The sequence below is a fragment of the Herpailurus yagouaroundi genome, unplaced genomic scaffold, assembly GCF_014898765.1.
Source record: "Herpailurus yagouaroundi ecotype Mexico unplaced genomic scaffold, PumYag 29, whole genome shotgun sequence".
Taxonomy (NCBI): domain Eukaryota; kingdom Metazoa; phylum Chordata; class Mammalia; order Carnivora; family Felidae; genus Herpailurus; species Herpailurus yagouaroundi.
This window is the reverse complement of record NW_024412377.1, coordinates 41,491,584-41,499,010: the sequence shown is the minus strand read 5'-3', so window position 1 is coordinate 41,499,010 and position 7,427 is coordinate 41,491,584.

The following is a 7,427-nucleotide window of genomic DNA, read 5'->3' as shown; positions in this document are numbered from 1 at the left end:
TGCCAAACTTGGAAGCAGCCAAGAGGTCCTATAGGAGACGAATGGATAAATAAACTGTAGTGCATCCAGACAATGGAATCTTGTTCTGCGCTAAAAAGAAATGAGCTATTAAGCTGTGAAAAGATATGAAAGGAACATAAATGCATGTTACTAAGTGAAAAAAGCCAGTCTGGAAAGGTTACGAGTACTGTGTGACTCCAACTCTATGATATTCAGGAAAAGGCACACTTAACAGGGATGATAAAACGACCAGCGGTTGTCAGAAGTTAGCGGGGAGGGAGGAATGAAGAGGCAAAACACAGAGGATTTTTAGAGCAGTGAAACTAAAGTGTCAAAATCTTTAGAATGTGCAGCACCATGGGGGAGCCCTAATTGTAAACTATGGAATTTGGTCTATTGTGATCTGTCAATGTAGGTTCCTCAGCTATAACGAATGTACCTCTCTGGTATGCATCTGTGTGGGGAAGAGGGCGTACCTTCCTCTCAGTTTGCCATGAACCTAAAACTGCTCTTAAAAAATAAAATCCATTTTTTTTTTTAAAGTTGATTTTTGAGACACAGAGAATGAGCAGGGGAGGGGCAGAGACAGAGGGAGACACAGAATCTGAAGCAGGCTCCGGGCTCCCAGCTGTCAGGGCAGAGCCCGACGCGGGGCTTGAGCCCACAAACAATGAGATCATGACCGTGAGCCAAAGTCAGATTCTTAACTGACTGAGACACCCAGGCGCCCCCAGAATCCATTGTTTAAAAAAAAAAAAAAAAAAAGGTAGCTCTGTGCTAGCTGATATGAAGGAATATCCAGAATATAAAGTAAAAAGGTTCATTGTACAACAATGTTAACCGATCCTCACTTGTAGAAACAAATCATTGTACGTGGTATCTACTTAACACAAATATGTATCAATAAGGAGATGTGTAAATAGATTAAAAATTAGTGTGACGGTACAATGGGTTTTATTCTGCGGTTCAAAAGAACGAGATCCATACATGTGATTGAAAAGGATCTCTAAGATACTAAATGAAAAGGTTGAAACAAAATAGTATGTATATCACCTTTTTGTGTAAATAACATGTTTCTATTTTCACAAGTATACTTTGGAAAGACACTCAGAAACAGTTAGCAGTGTTTAATGTAGGGACTAGTGATGCCGAGACGGGGCTGGTGGGACGGGCAGGACCATAGGCTTTTACTTTCATTTTTTACTCAAATATTCTGTTTGAGTTTTCACTATGAGTATAATCTTTTTTTTAAATTTAAGTTGAATTAGCATATGGTGTTATGTTAGTTTCAGGTTTACAATATAGTGGTTCAACAATTCTCTTCATTTCTCAGTGCTTATCAAGGTAGTGTACTCTTTTGAAAAATTTTTTAATGTTAATTTAATTTTGAGAGAGAGAGGGAGACACAGAATCCGAAGCAGGCTCCAGGCTCTGAGCTGCCAGCACAGAGCCCGACACGGGGCTTGAACCCACGCACCGTGAGATCATGACCCGAGCCACCCAGGCGCCCCAAGGTAAGTGTACTCTTCGCCTATTTCACCCACCCCCCACCCCACTACAAGTACTATTAAATGTGTAATTTGGTGTTAATAATTTTTAAAAAGTCATGTTCTCAGAGTTCTAGAATATACTGTTCTGGCCACAGAGTCCTTCCTCTTTGACGCCCCTTTCTTGGTGAACAAACTGAGATGCAATTTAACCAAAAGTTAGCGAATTTCATAATAAGTCCATGACTCTGGAGACCAGGAGAGGGGACAGGGAGGGGAGCCAAGATGTAAAAGTAGAAATTGTTAGAATTTTTAGTAACTTCTTTGGGGGGGGGGGCGGAGAGGAAGGATGTGAGAAGAAACCAGGAAATGAAAATAAAAATGCAGAAAAACTTGAACAAATGGGGAAGCTCCATGAGTGTTGTCTGAGCTTACTAAAGCCGTGTCTGGGGCCAGTGGTCTGTTTGGGGCATACGTGAATGTGGATCTCTCCCTGTTTCTGCTGATGTGGCCCTTTCTGACAGTCTAGTGGATTAGCAAGGCTAGGAATCATTCTGTCTGAGAATTGGGGTGCCCCTCAAGTTTGCCCAGGTCCGTGGAGCTCCCACTCCAGCGGAGGCTCTTCAACCATACACAGCGAGGGCACTGGTGGCGACCTTGGGTCCTACCCAGCTAGAGCTGCCCCACTCCTAACCGCCTTCTGCCTCCTGCCCCTGCACGAAATTAGGTTTGCACAGATCTTCCATTGCTAAAAAGAGACGCACCGATATTCCAACCCTTTCACTGTCTGAATGGGGAGACGGAGATCCACAGTGAAAAATGAAGCTGAGAAAAATCGCAGGGGTGGGAGGAGGCATGGGTCAGAAGCCAGGGGTTCTGACTCCCCATCTCCTTACAGCTTTTCATTCTTACATTTTCGCTGAAACTGAAAAGAAGAGGGGAAGAGTTGGAGCAAGCTGAAATTTCAAAGTCTTAACTTGAAAGAGAATGCTCCTGGGGAAAAAAAATCATCCTAGACTCACCTAAACCAAGAGGGGGGAAAGCCATATCAGGAATTAGAACAGACAAAAGAGGAAAATCGAACCCAAATATCTTTGAGGATAAATTGAATCATAAAATGGAAACAAATAATTGAATGGGAAGGTTTAAAAACAAAAATTAGCTGGTGCAACCAACAAATGTGTTTAACATTTTTAAAAATGTTTTTATTTATTTTTGAGAGAGAGAGAGAGAGAGAGAGAGAGACTGAGTGCAAGCAGGTGAGGGGCAGAGAGAGAGGGGGACACAGAATCTGAAGCAGGCTCCAGGCTCTGAGCTGTCAGCACAGAGCTCAACACGGGGCTTGACCTTCTGAACCACGATATCAAGACCTGAGCCAAAGCCGGACGCTTAACCAACTGAGCCAGCCAGGCACGCCAACGAATGTGTTTTGATGACCTCCCATGGACCAGGCCATCTTTGCATCACTGTTGATTCCTTGATGAACGAGTCCGGCTCCAATTCCTGACCTCAGTGGGTGTGCCTTCTAGGTTACGGTTTGGCAGTTTGCACAGAACAAGAGGAGGGATTCACTTATACAAGCTCTCATTGGACACCCTCTTGTGGCATGCCAATTATGCGCAAAGTGCAGCAAAGCCTGATGTACCCCTTCTGGCATAAAAAAGATGCTGGCCTCCGCCTCTGGAAAGTTCCAAGTCGAGAGTGAAACCTGGAGGTCCAGGGAGGCTGCGGAGGGCAGAGACCTAAGGCATGGCTTACTGGTTACAGTTACAGGAAAGCGGAGGAGAGCCGGGTAAATAGAGCAGCCAGGGGAGGAAAGCAGAGCGTTGCTGAGAGGAAAAGGGAAAGAGGAGGTGAGGGGAGGAGTCAGTTGGTGACCCACCAGCTCAGAGCCTGCAGCCCAGGTCCTCAGAACCCCAGAATCCTAGAGCCGTCCAGCTCTCTTGCGCAGAGTAGGAGCCCCAGGCCCACAGGCGGGAAGGGACTCAGTGTCACGCAGCAGGTAGAATGTTCTGGAGTCAGATGGACCTGGGTCTACAAGCCGCTTTAGCCATTTGCTGAGGGTGCTTTTGGGATACTGGGCAAGCTTTTCTCTTCATCTGGATCTCGTCATCTGTAAAATGCCGACAGCGATTGTAATGACGATGATGGCTTATCTCCACCCCGGCCATTGGTTCCTGTCCTCCAACGTCCGTGCCATTGTCCCAGCAACAGGTGGGGTTTACCGTTCACCCTGTTGAATCTGTGATCACTGTGACCAGTGAATACAAGAGAAGGGATGCCGTAGCAGTTCCAGAGCTAGTCTTTGTGAGGACTGGTACATTCTGCCTGTCTCTTCCGAACTACTTGCTCTGGGGGAAGAACCCCACCAAACACGCTGCTCAAAGACCTCCCTGCGGTTGGGCAGCCCAGGCTCGCCAGGAAGTGGAGAAGCCTCAGGAACAGAGATGCCCCCCCCCCAGGCTCTTCCAGCCCTTCCAGCACAGCCCCAGACTTCAGAGGACCCCGGCCTCCTCGGCCACCATGTGACTGTGGATGCGGAGGAAGCTCCTAGCAAAACCCACCCAGCTGAGCCCCTCCCACAGTCAAAAGAGCTGATACCAAAACGATGTTGTTTAAGCCACTACGTTTTGAGGGTGTTTATTACACAGCAGTGGTAAGGGAACCACGTGCCTTCTGGGGCTGTCAGTGGATTCATTTAGAACAGAGCGGGGGGGGGGGGCATATGAAACGAACAAACAGTAGGTTTTTATTTATCTTTTTAAAAATGTTTATTTATTTTGAGAGAGAGAGAGACAGAGGGACAGTGGCTGATGGGGGAGAGAGGGGCAGAGAGAGAGAGAGAGAGAGAGAGCATCCTAAGCAGGCTCCATACTGTCAGCACAGAGCCCAATGTGGTGCTCAGTCCCATGACCCCGGGATCACGACCTGAGCCAAAATCAAGAGTCGGATGCTCAACTAACTAAGCCACCCAGGGCCTCCGCTATTTATTTTAATGAAGTGATGCAAACCACAAATTTCCAGCACCTCCATCAGCCCGTCGTAGCACCCCTATGTGATGCACTGGCAGACCACAGAGAACCAACTCCACTCCCCCTTCGTCGGACAGCCGCTCAGGCCTTCGAAGACAGCCCCCACGCCCCACTCCAGCCACACCAGCCTTCTCAGACCTTCCTGTGAGTCAGGTGTTTGCACGTGCTGTCCCCGATGCCTAAGCCTTTCCTTCCCCAGTTTACATCATTCGTGTTTCCTCATCCCTCGGCTGAGTCATCATCTCCTCTGGAAGTGTGGGTCCCCACCCTCTGGGACATGCCCTCAGAACGTGGCGCCCTGCTCTTTCCAACACTTATCTCAGTCTTGCACCTTTGCATGTATTTGTGAGATTATTCAATCACCATCTTTCCCAGAAGACTCCCTCGGGGCAGGGACAACCCCGATTATATTTGCTTTTGCGCATCACTCTCTCCCCCCAGCCCAGCCCCAGCGGGAACCCTGCCAGCTCAGTGAATACTGGGTTCCAGAAAGCTAGCAAGCCCGCTCCTCTTCTTCCTCACATTAAGCCTCCCCAGCCCCCTTGTGGTGTAGGACTTGGTTTCAAACTCTGTTCCTCTTCCCTTTCCTCGGCTTCTGGTCCAGGCTGTTCGGCCCACAGGTCCTGCCCTTCCGCTTGCGGGGCTCTGTCCTCAAGCCCTGTCACCGGGAGCTTGTTTAGTCTTTCTGCTATTTTGGGAGGCGGCATCTCTAATACTCAGCAGTTCCTCCTCCGTGGTTGTCTGTTTCCAAACAGGGCACTTCCTTCCTCAGACTTGAACAGAGGGTACTCAGGGGCTCCAGGCAACACCGCGACATTGACACCCCTCTTGGGCGTGCCCCTCCCTGCATCGATTCTTCCAACACCACACGCCCTTCCTTGCAGCTGCCCTGTCCACTGCATCAGGTAGGGCACCAGTCAGCTCTCACCTGGAATATTGTCTTTCCACCACGTCCGCCCTCCCGTATACCAGCCGCCTCGGGAATTTTCTGCACTACGAAATCTGCTCCGGTTACTTCTCTGCCTAGATTTTCAGTGGACGCTACCTACCCTCTTTGTCTTCAGCAGAGGTTGCAAATTGGTGGCCACATCGAGCCTAGAGATGTCTTCGGGTTGGCCGAGAGAGTTCAGAAATTAATTAGGCACTCATGTTTAAAGATTTGGGACTTTCATATAAAATACCAGATGCTCAACCTCTCTTAAAAATATCAGTGAGCCATGGGTGTGCCTGGGTGGCTCAGCTGGTGAAGCATCTGACTTCAGCTCAGGTCATGATCTCACAGCTCGTGGGTTCGAGCCCCGCATCACGCTCTGTGCTGACAGCTTGGAGCCTAGAGCCTGCTTCGGATTCTGTGTTTCCTTCTCTGCCCCTCCCCTGCTCATGCTCTGCCTCTCTGTCTCTTTCAAAAATAAATAAACATTAAAAATACTTTTAAAAATACCAATGATCCTTGTGTGTTGACTATACTTCAAGAAAAAAAAAAAAAGAAAGAAAGTAGGGGCGCCTGGGTGGCTCAGTCAGTTAAGCGTCTGACTTTTGATTTCAGTTCCAGTCATGATCTCACAGTTCGTGGGATTGAGCCCCGTTTCCAGTGGGCTTGATCTCTCTCTCTGTCTCTCTCTCTCTCTCTCTGTCCCTCACCCCACTCAAGCACTCTCTCCCTCTCTCTGAAAAACAAAACAAGACCAAGAGATAAACAAAATGAATTATAAATTAAACAAAGAAGTAGGCAGACATAACCTCAACACGCAAAAATCAATTTTACATTCCAGGTAAGCGGAGGAAAGACAGAATATTGAATAGATGGTGTTGGGATATGTAGCTAACATTTTGGGGAGACATTAAATTCCTGTATTACATCAGACACAAAAAGAAATTCCTGCCAGATCAATATACCAAATACAAAGAATAAAACTGTTAACGGTACTAAAGGGGGAAAAATATCAGGGATTCAACCACACTGGGGACACAGAAGAGTGGTTTGAAGGGAAGCAGCCCCCGGAGCACATCGTCATGAGTTTGCCACAGTCTCTACCTGCCCTAACAACCTCCACCCTCCCCACCAGTGGTCCATGGCTACTCATCATCGCCATGCAGTGGCTATTCCCAGCGGTTCCACCTGTCATTCTACCTTCCTGGTTTCCCCCCGGGCCCTTGCATGGCCATCCGTATCTGGCTTCGGAGAATTCTCAATTTCTGAGTCTGTTGAGAGGAAGAAGGGAGGGCTCCTGGGTGGCTCAGTTGGCTCAGCGTCTGACTTCAGCTCAAGTCATGATCTCATGGTTCGTGGGTTCGATCCCCTCACTGGGCTCGCTGCTGTCAGCGAGGAGCCCGCTTTGAATCCTGTCTCCCCCTCTCTTTGCCCCTCCCCGGATCATGCTCTCTTTCTCTCTCAAAAATAAATAAAATTAAAAAAAAAAAAAAGAAATAGTGGGGTGCCTGGGTGGCTCAGTCAGTTAAGCATCTGACTTCAGCTCAGGTCATGATCTCGCGGTTCGTGAGTTCAAGCCCCGCGTCGGGCTCTGTGCTGACAGCTCAGATCCTGGAGCCTGTTTCAGATTCTGTGTCTCCCTCTCTCTCTGACCCTCCCCCATTCATGCTCTGTCTCTCTCTGTCTCAAAAATAAATAAATTAAAAAAAAAAAAAGTAGAAAAGGAGGAAAAGAATAAAGAACATTTTCACCAGTCAGGCCCCCGTAGTCCAGTAGTATATGTGATTCATGGAGACATTTTAATTTTGTGTGGGTGGGAGGGGTAAGATTATAGTTAATTTTTACTTTCCTCTTTGTACCTTCCCAAATTTTCTATACGAAACGTGCTTTCCTTTTCCAAGGCTAGAATGACATAAGGGATGTACCTGCAGATTTTAGCGGTGGCTATAATATCTGGAGTACTTGTCTCTCATTCTA